The sequence below is a fragment of the Cetorhinus maximus genome, chromosome 3, assembly GCF_964194155.1.
Source record: "Cetorhinus maximus chromosome 3, sCetMax3.hap1.1, whole genome shotgun sequence".
Taxonomy (NCBI): domain Eukaryota; kingdom Metazoa; phylum Chordata; class Chondrichthyes; order Lamniformes; family Cetorhinidae; genus Cetorhinus; species Cetorhinus maximus.
Genome location: NC_135881.1, coordinates 96605409 through 96619035, shown reverse-complemented (window position 1 = coordinate 96619035; position 13627 = coordinate 96605409). Strand labels below are relative to the sequence as shown.

At 46.6% G+C, this 13627-nt stretch overlaps 1 protein-coding gene across 1 annotated transcript in view; it reads right to left on the bottom strand.

Annotated features, from left to right (window-relative positions):
* LOC144674182 (gamma-aminobutyric acid type B receptor subunit 2-like) overlaps positions 1 to 13627 on the bottom strand; it is a 585472-nt gene that overhangs the window by 448092 nt on the left and 123753 nt on the right. The gene's annotated exons all lie outside the window — the stretch shown is intronic.

Below are 13627 nucleotides of genomic sequence, written 5' to 3'. Positions count from 1 at the left end.
GAGAACAGCAAGAACTTGTCTTGAATACAGCACTTTGTCATATTCCCCTGACATTCCAAAGTATCTCAAACCATTGATTTGCTTTAGAAGTAGAATCAGCTTGTTCTGCAGAGAAATATGGCAGGCAGTTTGTGCACAACAAGCTCTCACAAACAGCAAATGAGTTGAATGATCGGTTCATTTATTTTGGTGGCATTAGCTAAGGGAGGAATGCTGGGCAAGACTTAGCAAGGTTCCGTGTTCTTCTTTGAATGGTATCAAAGGATCTTTTATGTCCACCTGAACAGACGGTTGGATTTTGTTTTTAATCATCCAAAAGTTGGCGCCTCTGACAATGCAATGCTCCCTAAGTACTACAGTGAAGTGTCAGCTGAGACTTTATGAATGGGGTTTGAACCTAACACCTTCCAAGTTAGATGAGCGTGTGCTACCGACTGTGCCAAGCTAATGAAGCAGAAATATGGCACAGTTTTCAGCTTTGTTAGCTTTACTCAGTTGGCAGCACATTCCTGGCTAATTTACAATAACATGCAGCAATCCACTCAATGCCGTCATCCAAATGGGAGAAATATTGTTCACTGTGTCGCCTGCCATTGCAAGATGGCCATGCAAGATAGCCACCAATACCAATGCCGACACAGCCTATATTTTTACTGTAAGTCAAGGACCATTAGCATGTTTGGCCCACTGTATTCAATATATGTGAAAGAGGATACACAATAAGAAATAAAGAGCGTCTGATTGCTTGGATCAGATGTGAGTGATTATACCAATTTTATCCACTGTATGAGGTCACACATTGCGATGGGAGATTTTTTTATTCATTCATGGGATGCGGGCTTCGCTGGCTGAGCCAGCATTTATTGCCCATCCCTAGTTGCCCTTGAGAAAGTGGTGGTGAGCTGCCTTCTTGAACCGCTGCAGTCCATGTGCTGCAGGTACACCAAAGTGCTGTTAGGAAGGGAGTTCCAGGATTTTGACCCAATGACAGTGAAGTAAAGGCGATATATTCCCAAGTCAGGATGGTGAGTGATTTGGAGAGGAACCTCCAGGTGGTGGTGTTCCCATCTATCTGCTGCCCTTGTCCTTCTAGGTGGTAGTGGTCGTGGGTTTGGAAGGTGCTGTCTAAGGAGTCTTGGTGAATTCCTGCAGTGCATCTTGTAGATGGTACACACTGCTGCTACTGTGCGTCAGTGGTGGCGGGAGTGAATGTTTGTGGATGTGGTGCCAATCAAGTGGACTGCTTTGTCTTGGGCGGTGTCCAGCTTCTTCAGTGTTGTAGGAGCTGTACTCATCCAGGCAAGTGGGGAGTATTCCATCACACTCCTGACTTGTGCCTTGTAGATAGTGGAATGGGTTTGGGGAGTCAGGAGGTGAGTTACTCGTCGCACGATTCCTAGCCACTGATCTGCTCTTGTAGCCACAGTATTTATATAGCTAGTCCAGTTCAGTTTCTGGACAATGGTAACCCCCAGGATGTTGATAGCGGGTGATTCAGTGATGGTAATGCCATTGAACATCAAGGGGTGATGGTTGGATTCTCTCTTGTCAGTGATGGTCATTGCCTGACACTTGTGTGGTGCGAATGTTTCTTGCCACTTGTCAGCCCAAACTGGGATATTGTCCAGGTCTTGCTGCATTTGGACTGCTTCAGTATCTGAGGAGTCGCGAATGGTGCTGAACATTGTGCAATCACATAGTGAAGACCTGCAGTATTAGATGTGAGATAACTTATAATTCTTATCTAGTGTAGCAACCTGTGGATCTACTCCATACATTTATTTAGTTGAAAAAAACATATTTATTATTTGGTTCCATTTTAGTAAAAAAAATAATGAAACCAGTACTCTGTCATCACTTTGAGCAGAATTTAATCCAGGCAACCAGGCTCTCACCCTACAGTCAGCCCTTCAGGCATTTAAGTGGCCACTGTCCGGCCTTCCCCTCAATTATGGGAACTGGGGGCAGAAATCCCACCCCCTCCAACAGCTGGTGACAAATCAGAGGCTGGCAGCTCTTCGCTGCAGGCAGAGACACTGGGTGGTAGCTGGCAATACACCCATCAGAGGCCCAACAAGGGACTCCAGTCCAAAGGTGAGTGATGGCAGGATGGGGTCGTGGAAGGGTCTGGAGACAAGGGTAGTGGTGTGGCTTTCAGCAGCCCCACCCCTCTTCTCGATGCCGGGTCCCTCAATCAAGCACTGAGTGCAAGGGGAACAAGGGACCCCAACCCCCAAAGGTTTACTTTTGGTCTTCCTGCGTGGCAACTCTGCCACCCCCACTGGTTGAAAAGCAGTGGTGGCGGGATGAAGGCCTTAAGTGGGCATTAATTGCCTAATTAAGGACCTCAATTAGTGTCCAGGTGGGAAAGCTTAATCGGGCCGAGGCTGGAAAGCGCTGGGGTTACTGGGGTCCCTGCCCAGCACCCTCCCACCTAATTAAATGCCCACCCCCGCCTCCAAACATGCCACCAGGGAGACTAAAATTTCACCTATTGTTGTTTTTGAGTCTTGGGGCAGGACTATTAGAAACAGCCTGTTGAGAAAAGCTGCTCAAACAACTAACATGCTCGGCATTTGTAAGAGCTCACTGTACCACAAATCAAGTACGTGTTACTGTGCAAATATTTGCCATGACAATTTCACACTTTTTGGTAGCTTTCCATTGAAGCTGTAATAAATATATTTTTCGCAATAACAGATACAATGAATTGATATCAACATGTTACCATCACTTTGTCACACAGGCCATGTTTTATTTATGTATAAACGATTTTTAAAATCATTCATTCACAGGATGTGGGCTTCGCTGGCTGGGCCAGCATTTTATTGCCCATCCCTAGTTGCCATTGAGAAGGTGGTGGTGAGCTGCCTTCTTGAATTGCTGTGGCCCATGTGGTGTAGGTACACCCACAGTGCTGTTAGAAAGGGAGCTCCAGGGTTTTGACCCAGCGGCAGTGAAGGGACGGCAATATATTTCCAATTCAGGGTGGTGAGTGACTTTGAGGGGAACTTCCAGGTGAAGCTTTTAAAAGAGCGCGGTGAGCGAGGGGAGTTCATTTTAAAGGAGCGCGGAGATTGAAAATAAAAGGAGGGGAAGCTGAAGAGGAGCGGCCAGTGTGAGAGTGGCCCAGTGAAGGAGTGGAGCTTTGAGGCTTTGGCTCAAGAGGCTTCGGCGAGCAGAGGCTGAGGATGAGCTTGCTCCCAGTGGGGTAGGGCCGGGTAAGCTCCTTTAATTAAATTAGGAGTAGGTAATGGAGGCAGTAGTTAGGGCAGTCGAGTGCTCCGAATGCAGCATGTGGGAAGTCAGGGACAGCACAATTGTCCCTGGTGACTACACCTGCAAGAGATGCATCCAGCTGCAGCTCTTGAGAAGCCGAGTTAGGGAACTGGAGCTGGGGCTGGATGAACTTCGGATCATATGGAGGCAGAGGCAGTAATAGGAGTTTCAGGGAGACAGTCACCCCTAAAGGCAGGAGGCGGGTAGCTGGGTGACTGTCAGGAGAGGGAGGGGGAATAGACAGAAAGAGCAGAGCACCCCTGTGGCCGTTCCCATCAACAATAGGTATACCGTTTTGGATACTGTTGGTGGGGATGACCTACCAGGGACAAGTTGTAGTGGTCGCGTCTCTGGCACCGAGGCTGGACCCTCAGCTCAGAAAGGAGGGAGGGAAAAGAGGAGAGCAGTAGTGATAGGGGATTCGATAGGTAGGGGGACAGATAGGAGGTTCTGTGGGAGAGATCGAGAATCCCGGATGGTCTGTTGCCTCCCTGGTGCCAGGGTCCGTGATATTTCGGATCGAGTTCTCAGTATTCTCAGGAGGGAGGGTGAGCAGCCAGATGTCGGGGTCCATGTAGGGACCAATGACGTGGATAGGAAGGAGGAGGAGGTCCTGCAAAGAGAGTTTAGGGAGTTAGGTGCAAAGTTGAAGGACAGGACCTCCAGGGTTGTGATCTCAGGAGTGCTACCTGTGCCACGTGCTAGTGAGGCTAGAAATAGGAGGATAATGCAGCTAAATACGTGGCTAAGGAGATGGTGCAGGAGGGAGGGCTTCATGTTTCTAGACAATTGGACTCTGTTCCAGGGAAGGTCGGACCTGTTCCGATGGGACGGTTTGCACCTGAACTGGAGGGGGACTAACATCCTTGCGGGTAGGTTTGCTAGTGCTGCTCCGGGGCGTTTAAACTAGATTTGCAGGGGGAGGGGAACCAGAGTGTTAGAGCAGATAGTGAGATAGTGAGGTGGAGGAGGGTAAAGGTCAAGCAAGGAATTCATGTATAGACAGAAATCAAAGGTTTGTATGGGACAGAAATGTTCTCAGGTGCATCTATTTGAATGCAAGGAGTATTGTCGGAAAGGCAGATGAGTTTAGGGTGTGGATTGGCACGTGGGATTACGACATTATTGCTATTAGTGAGACTTGGTTGCAGGAGGGGCAGGACTGGCAGCTCAATGTTCCGGGGTTCCATTGTTTCAGACGTGATAGAGGGGGAGGGATGAAAGGGGGAGGAGTGGCGTTACTAGTCAAGGAAAATATCATAGCTGTGTGTAAGCAGGACAGCCCGGAGGGCTCGTCTACAGAAGCCATATGGGTGGAGCTGAGGAACGGGAAAGGTGTGACCACACTAATAAGGTTGTATTATAGACCGCCCAATAGTCAGAGAGAATTGGAGGAGCAAATCTGTAGAGAGATAGCAGACCGATGTAAGAAACAGAAAGTTGTGATAGTAGGAGATTTTAACTTTCCACATATTGACTGGGACTCCCATACTGTAAAAGGGCTGGATGGCTTGGAGTTTGTCAAATGTGTTCAGGAAAGTTTTCTAAATCAATATATAGAGGTACCAACGAGAGAGGATGCAATACTTGATCTCCTCTTAGGGAACCAGACCGGCCAGGTGACAGAAGTATGTGTAGGCGAACATTTTGGGTCCAGTGACCACAATGTCATTAGTTTTAAGTTAATTATTGATAAGGATAGGTCTGGTCCTCGAGTTGAGATTCTAAATTGGAGAAAGGCCAATTTTGTGGAAATGAGAAAGGATCTAGGAAGAGTGGATTGGGATAAGTTGTTTTCTGGCAAGGATGTGTTCAGTAAGTGGAAGGCATTCAAAGGCGAAATTTTGAGAGTGCAGAGTTTGCATGTTCCTGTAAGGATTAAAGGCAAAGTTAACAGGCATAGGGAACCTTGGTTTTCAAGGGATATTGGCGATCTGGTTAAGAAGAAAGAGAGGTGTATAGCAGGTATAGGCAACAAGGAGCAAATGAGGTACTTGTAGAGTATAGAAAATGTGAGAAAATACTAAAGAAGGAAATCAGGAAGGCAAAAAGAAGACATGAGGTTGCTTTGGCAGATAATGTGAAGGTAAACCCGAAGGGTTTCTACAAGTATATTAAAAGTAAAAGGATAGTAAGGGACACAATTGGTCCCTTGAAGATCAGAGTGGTCGTCTATGTGTGGAGCCTCACGAGATGGGGGAGATCTTAAACAGTTTTTTTGCTCAGGAAACTGGCATAGTGTATAAGGAAGGATGGGAAACAAGCAGTTGTGTCATGGAACGTATAGAGATTAAAGAGGTGGAGGTGCTTGCTGCCTTACAGCGAATAAAGGTAGATAAATCCCCCGGGCCTGACGTGATATTCCCTTGGACCTTGAGGGAAACTACTGTAGAAATTGCAGGGGCCCTGGCAGAAATATTTAAAATGTCCTTAGCCACGGGTGAGGTGCCGGAGGATTGGAGGGTAGCTCATGTTTTTCCGTTGTTTAAAAAAGGCTCCAAAAATAAACCAGGTAATTACAGGCCAGTGAGCCTGATGTCAGTAGTAGGTAAATTATTGGAAGGTGCTCTGAGAGATCAGATATACAATTATTTGGACAGCCAAAGGCTGATTAAGGATAGTCAGCATGGCTTTGTGCGTGGTAGGTCGTGTTTAACGAACCTTGTAGAGTTTTTCGAGGAGGTTACCAAGAAAGTAGATGAAGGAAAGGCTCTGGATGTTGTCTACATGGACTTTAGTAAGGCCTTTGACAAGGTCCCACATGGGAGGTTAGTTCAGAAGGTTCAGACACTTGGTATCCATGGAGAGGTTGTAAACTGGATTCGAAATTGGCTGTCTGGGAGAAGACAGAGAGTGGTAGTGGATGATTGCTTCTCAGACTGGAGGTCTGTGACTAGTGGTGTGCCTCAGGGATCTGTGCTGGGACCATTGTTGTTTATTGTCTATATCAATGATTTGGATGATAATGTGGTAAATTGGATCAGCAAGTTTGCTGATGACACTAAGATTGGAGGCGTTGTGGACAGCGAGGAAGGCTTTCAAAGCTTGCAGAGGGATCTGGACCAACTGGAAAAATGGGCCAGAAAATGGCAGATGGAATTTAATGCAGAAAAGTGTGAGGTGTTGCATTTTGGAAGGACAAACCAAGGTAGGACATACACAGTAAATGATAGGGCACTGAGGAGTGCGGAGGAACAAAGGGATCTGGGAGTTCAGATACATAATTCCCTGAAAGTGGCGTCACAGGTAGACAAGGTTGTAAAGAAAGCTTTTGGCATACTGGCCTTCATAAATCAAAGTATTGAGTATAGGAGTTGGGATGTTATGGTGAGGTTGTATAAGACATTGGTGAGACCAACTTTGGAGTATTGTGTGCAGTTCTGCTAACTATAGGAAGGATATCAGTAAGATTGAAAGAGTGCAAAGAAGATTTACCAGGATGTTGCTGGGTCTTAAGGAGTTGAATTACAGGGAAAGATTAAACAGGTTAGGACTTTATTCCTTGGAGCGTAGAAGGATGAGGGGAGATTTGATAGAAGTTTACAAAATTATGAGGGGTATAGACAGAGTAAATGCGAGTAGGCTCTTTCCACTTAGATTAGGAGAGATAAACACGTGAGGACATGGCTTTAGGGTGAAAGGGGAAAGGTTTAGGGGGAACTTCTTCACTCAGAGAGTGGTGAGAGTGTGGAACGAGCTGCCATCTGACGTGGTAAATGCGGGCTCACTCTTAAGTTTTAAGAATAAATTGGATAGATACATGGATGGGAGAGGTCTGGAGGGTTATGGACTGGGTGCAGGTCAATGGGATTAGCGGAATAATATTTTGGCACAGACTAGAAGGGCCGAAAGGCCTGTTTTCTGTGCTGTAGTGTTCTATGATTCTATGGTGATGCTCCCAATGAAGGGCCTTGTCAACTTCGCCGGGAACAACCCGTCAGGAGCAGGATCCTGGGCCAGAAAAGGCCAATAAGGTAAGTTTTGTATTTATTTTTCATGTTTCTCTGTGGGCCAAAAGAGGCAGGAGTGTTCCTCCAGGCCTCACTGAGGAGACTTGAGCCTCCCTTTCACCTGGTGATCCCTTTCCTTGTTTTCGGCAGGACCTTCCCACAGTAATTGCCAGGGACTGTCGCCACAGGCATCAGGCTGTGGTCTCCTGTCACTTATTTAAGTTCCTGCCTGTTGGCCAGGCTGCCAACATGGCTCGCCGTCAGACCGGAGACTGCAGGATGTTATTTAAATGGGAGCTGGCCTTTAAGATCGGTAGGGCCTCACTTTTCTGGGTCGCCTCCGCAACACCGCGCATCTCACAGCTCCCCTATTAATATCGGGACCGAGAGTTTTCCAGAGTCAACTAACTTGCATAGTGTTGAAGATGAACCAGACACTGGAGGTGCATTTTGAAAAATGAATGCAGGTTAAGCTGCTGAAAGCAGCCTCATGCAGAAGATAGGCAGTCAAAAGATAAGGTCAAGTAGGTGTACAAATTTCACTGAGAGAAAGCTGAAATTACAACTGTTCGATGTGAAGAAAAGAAGAGGAAGCTGGTTAGAAGATGGGAAATAGACAATTTGGTCAGTAACAGCAGTAAATTCGAAAGAGATGCACTGCTTGTTTGTGCTACTCCTTTCAACTCCACCTGGCACTTCATTCAAAAGCACTGTGGTGAATTGCAGTCGATGAAAAACGATTTCCTTTAACAAATCCAGGTAAGGATGCGTCTATTTATCTATTTCTAGGATAATGGTGCGTGAGGATAGCTTGCTTTTGGCAAACTCTTGACTACAATAGCAACAACTTGCATTTATATACCACCTTTAATGTAAAATATTCCAGGAGTGTCACCAAACAAATCTTTACACCGAGCCACATAAGAAGATATTGGGCAGAATCGTCCCAGATTTGCACGAAGTGTAGTAGCAGGTGGGACAAAGAACTTTTTATCCACCGTCTGCAATGGTAGCTTTTCACACCGTATCATCCCAATCCCACCTCATTAATCATGTATTCCTGGGAAACACAGCATTTTGCTGGTGGGTGGCCTCCGATTTGCCTATCATGCCATCACCTCGCCCCTTCCTCCCGCCCAGGCACCATATTTAAAGTGCAGCTGCACACAGACCCCCTCAGTGCTTCCAGCCCAGGACTACTGCACAGAAGACATGGCCCCGAAAGGCTAGAAGACTGCATCCCCCCAGTTCAGTGACGCATCCCTGGGACGCCTTCTGGACAATGTTGGAGCCCGCCAAGATATCCTCTACCCCCATTCTGGCTGCAGGAGGCCCATCAGTGTCACTGCTCCAGCTTGGGAGGTGATGGCAGGGGTGGTCAGTGCAGAAGAGGTTGGCTATATAGTGCAGAAAATGGATGAATGATTTCATCTGTGTCGCCAGGGTAAGTCAACCATCTCATCACTCTAAACTCACACACTCACAAGCCCATCACATATTCACTGGCATCTCACTCATTGCCAGCTCAAGGGACATCACCACTCACTCTCTCTCACACACACCTTCACATCTCCATCTGGCCTCATCTCCTCTGGAGACTGTCTGCTCAGCCCTCACCCTCTTGAGGCCACTTGCACAGATCAACATGTGTCCCCACACACACCCTGGATACCCCACTTCCACAGCACAGCCCTCGCCCTTTAGCCTCTTCCCTTGCCTGAGGCCAATTTACCCCCTTCCCCAAGCAAGCTATAACCTTGCAGCTGTTGAAAAGCCTTATGGCTGGTCTCGTAAGTAGAGACCTGCCCGTGATCCCCTCTAAATGTGATGTTGTGTTGCCTGCGAAGCCTGGCGCTGATGACCGTGGGCTGCCCGAAGCAAGGTGGGCAAACAAACCTTGAAGTCCCAAGCAAAGTGCAGCTCACCAAGTGCGCATTGCTTATGTTCAGTCATGAAAAACGTCGACTCAGATGATCCAGCGTGAGGAGACAATTTTGGCAAACTGGGCTTATAATGATATGCAGATGTACTACAATGAGGTTCCTGACATCTGGTGGGGGTGGGCGCGAAACGTGGCCCACCATAGATGGGCTGAGCGGATGATTGCAAAGTGGTTTCATAACGTCGTGTAACCGATTTTTGGCCCTCTCGCCATATTGTCCGCTCATGCCACCAATGGTGCCCGGTGCTAGCGGGCACAGAAAATTCCGTCCATTAGGACAGATGACCAAAAGCTTGATCAAAGAGCTAAGTTGCCATTATCCTTCTTATAAAACTATTCCCACAAGAATCCCCAGGGTCCAAATTTCAAATGCAACAGTCGAAGATGATAGTGCCAAAAGTCTTAGTACAAAGACTATGAAAATAAAACAGCACCAAAATGCAAACTCAGGCAAAAAAATCCCTGCAACACTCTTTTCCTGCAGGTTCCAAAAATTTAAGAGAATCAAAAAGAAACATGTGAGACTAGTACAGAGGCCACCTACGCTTCCGGTTGGTGCAATGCATTGCAGGCCACTTGCTTTGTGTCCCACGCAGGGTTACAGCAGGAGAAGGACTCGCACAGGTGCATCCCCTCCATGTGCCAGAAGGCTTGGAGTTGGTGCCTTCCTGAAGTACCACAAAATAAAGGCTGAAGTGATGCCAGGATTCCTAATTTCAGATCCTATGTCCCTTCTTGCTCATCATTCTTCAAAGATCTGGTGTGAGGTTGCAAGGTAAATCAGCTTTTTGAACTTCTTCAATTTAAAAGTGCCTGAAAGTGCTCTGGAGTGTTTCTGGAGGTGCTGTGGTGCATTCCTGGATTTGCCAACGATTGGTGCTGCATCCTCATTTGGATGGCAGAGGAGAAGGTGACCTCTGTACACAAAGGATGCGAGAGTTGTGGGGGCAGCAATGACAGTGCCCCTGGGTCTGCAGCAGGGCAGGGAGATGGAGCAGGGACAGTGGAGAGGGCGGGTTCTGTGCCATCCTCTGCCATGTTAGAACTGGACCCCTCTGTGTTCCCTTATAGTAACAGGAAGCTGTCTGCCAGGCTAGCCAAAACACCAAGAATCTCCATGTGCATGCTCATCAGCGTCCTTCTGTATGCTGCCCTATTCAGGTCCTCTTGAGAGTCCTCTATAAAAGAACTCAACTGCGACCTTGGCCTCCGGGAAGCTGGTGCACAAAACATTGTTTCTCCTTGGCCTGGCTGCAGCCCACCTGTGTCCAGTGACTTATCATGTGCTGATTCCAACTCTATACTAGCCTCCAAGGTATGTGCAGTGCTAGTATCTGAGCTGCTGGTTGCAAGTGTCAGACCAATTGATGGGGCCTCTTCATCAGTCCCATGCTGCTGCTCTCTTTCTCCTCCTGTGCTCTTGTGGCTAGATAGATGACTGTTCTTGGTTATCTGAAAGCAGACTCAAAGGGGAAAGGGAAAATGTGAGGCATGTGAATTAGGGTGGGAAGCAATAATCCATAGTCGCACCATCAGTAGATTGGTCGTCATGCCAGATCCCAGGAGAAGGATATGCTGGGAGTTGAGAGGCGGTGTAAGACAAGAACATGCCCTTATTCCCCATGTTTTCAGTGGCGCCGGATGCCATGGGCTCTGTCTCAGTTGGCCCCATGATGTGGAGAACTATCTTCTCCATGGGGCTCAGGAGATTCAGATGTCTTTGTCCCTGCTGGCTCTTCTCTGTTCCTTTTTATTGTGTGACAACTCGTCCTACAAGAGAGGGAAGAATGTCAGTGGCTGTACTGTGTTTGGGTGATGTGCCTACCATAGCTGAATTGCTGGATGTATGTGGAAGTGGTAGGAGTTGAATGTGAGGCTGGCAGCATTGGTAGGTATACGAGGGTGAGGCAGGATGTCAGACATGAGTCTTAATTATCAGGGGGTCCTGTTGGGTGAGTGACAGGGCTGTGGTTCATTGTGCAGTGTGAGGGGTGGGTGATGTGGTGTGTAGGAGGTGTCATGTGAAGATACATTCGCTGACATTGACTGCCCCTGTGAGACCATCAGAGTTCTTCTGACACTGCCGTCAGGTCCTTGGGTCCAGGAAATGGGAATTGGCCTTCCTGCCCCCAGCTCCTACTCTCTTCTGAGGGTGGTCCTTGCAGGCCTCCTGGCCCACAGTGCATGCATGATGTCTCTCCTCCTCCACTAATGCAACCGCCATTGCATCCGTTAATCTGGAACATTCTTTCTGCCCTGGTATTCATTTTGGCATAATTTAAGTTGCACCAAACTCTTCAGTTAGTTTCCTTTTAAGGAGATCAGGCTGCCTGCATCACATGGTTTCCAAACAATCTTTCAGGACCTCCTGCTGAACGCAGAGGCTGCAGGCAGCATTGTAAAGAAGACAGAGGTGTGGGACCCATTCGGTCAGGCGTACACTTATGGAGATGAGATGGTTACCCCAAATCTGAGTGTTGCCCACCTCCACCTTAACGAGCACAGGCAAATTAAGAATCACAAATACCATGCCCAAAAAAGGGGGACATTCAATTCCTGGCCTTAGTTTTGTTTTAAGTACTAAATCCTGATGATTACTAGTTGATAAAATCAACTAGTAACTCGAGAGACATATTTTGCATTGCTACGACCGGTCCCCGGGTGAAGTTCCCCCAATTTGTTATGATCCTGGATGAGATACCCCAAATTGTTATGCTCCTGGGTTAGGAGGAATGAACTGGCTCCCTTTCTTTGTTCAACCCCCTTAGTTGGTCGCAACAAGGTTAATTTAAAAAGGATCCCTTCCCTCGTGAATACATTTTCCTAGTCCAGATGTATTTATGTTTTAAAAGGAGCCAATTTAACCAGGCTTTCTTGAGTTAAAGAAAGAGTGAGTTTATTAGCTCTTAAAATGCGAGGATAAAAAATGCATCACACATACACACAGACTAGAAATGAGAAGTGAGTCCAGAAATAAAAGTTAAAAAGGTATATGGATCAGTCTTTGGCTTGTCCGTGAGGAGCAGATGATGAAATGTTGCGGCCGTTAAGTTGGGTGACTCTGGTAGCGCTGACTTTGACAGTTGAGCAGTTAGTTTGGAGATTCTTGGTTCTGCAGGTCAGATGAAAGGAGTTGTCCTGTTTCCTTTTTGAATGTGGCTTTGCTGACTTGGGACTTGTCTCCAGTAATCAGAGAGAGAGGACTTTTTAAACTGCAAGCGCAGGGAAGCCTAGTTGATGTTCTTCAGCTGTGACATTCACAGCACACCCTCACAGACCAGGCCTGGAACACCAAAACTAGCACACAGAACTAGGTTTGTAGTTGGCTTTTTAACCCGTTTTGTTGTGTATTCCTGGAAGGGAAAAAACAAATATGTCTTTCACCCAGATCTGCTTCTTTTCAACTCACAGCGTGCCCACAGTCTTGGATATAACTCACAGGAGATGGTTTCTGCTAACATGATAATCAGCCTTCATTATCTTCACAACCACAGGAGATTACAGTTCAGTTTTTGCATTGCATCTTTTCCTTTGAAGTGTTTATGTCCAAAGTAGACCTTGGCATCTTTTTAGGTGTGACATGCCATTCTCTGGACTAGTTGGTCAAGTGCAATAGGAATTTTCCAGAAAGTGGTGACTTTACAGTCTCAGCCAGCTTTTGCTTGTATGTCCTTTCTTTTAAAAACACATGCCTTACTTAAAAGTTCAATATGTCCATAATTCGGGCTATGGTCCGCTGTGATGACAATATGGACAGGATAAATATCTGTTGTCTCCAATTGTGAATCACAGGAAATTGTCCATACATTCAAGGCCATCCATTAAATATCATTATATTAAAATGAAGCTCTGACCTGCTTTCAGCAAGAAGCTGTTGGGAAACACATTATGCGCAGAGATATGACATGCATGAGCACTGCCTCACTTATGACCTCCCCCTCCTCCCCACCAGCCCAAGCTTACTGCTGGCAGGAACTATTAGAAAATCTTTGCAATGGTGTGCAGACTGTGTGTAAAAATTGGATATTTCTGTAATGCTATTGTGGAGCTCGAATGAGGAACCTCCTTCTCTGCAGAAGCACTGATATCCTGCAGATTTTTTACACTGCGGTGAAATAGGTCTTTGTGCAATCAGGGCTTTCATTTTATAATGTACTTGAAATGTGTGACATTTATGGAAGAACACTAAGCTGTAGGTTACACCAACATCCTGAACGGGCTTGATTGTTTGGAGAAAAGCTTTTTTTTTTCAAAAGAAGACCTTCTCCAAAACAGCAGGCTAAATTTCATTCAGTGTACAAATGTACATCACAGCAGGAATGCATTTCCTGCAAGACAAATCCAGGGATCTATTATGTTGCTCCAAATTATAGAGTGTGGCATTCCAACTTTAAGTTGAAATTCTTTCCGCCCTACCAGTTCCATTGTGCTTCTCCTCTGTTTGCCTTACGTTAGT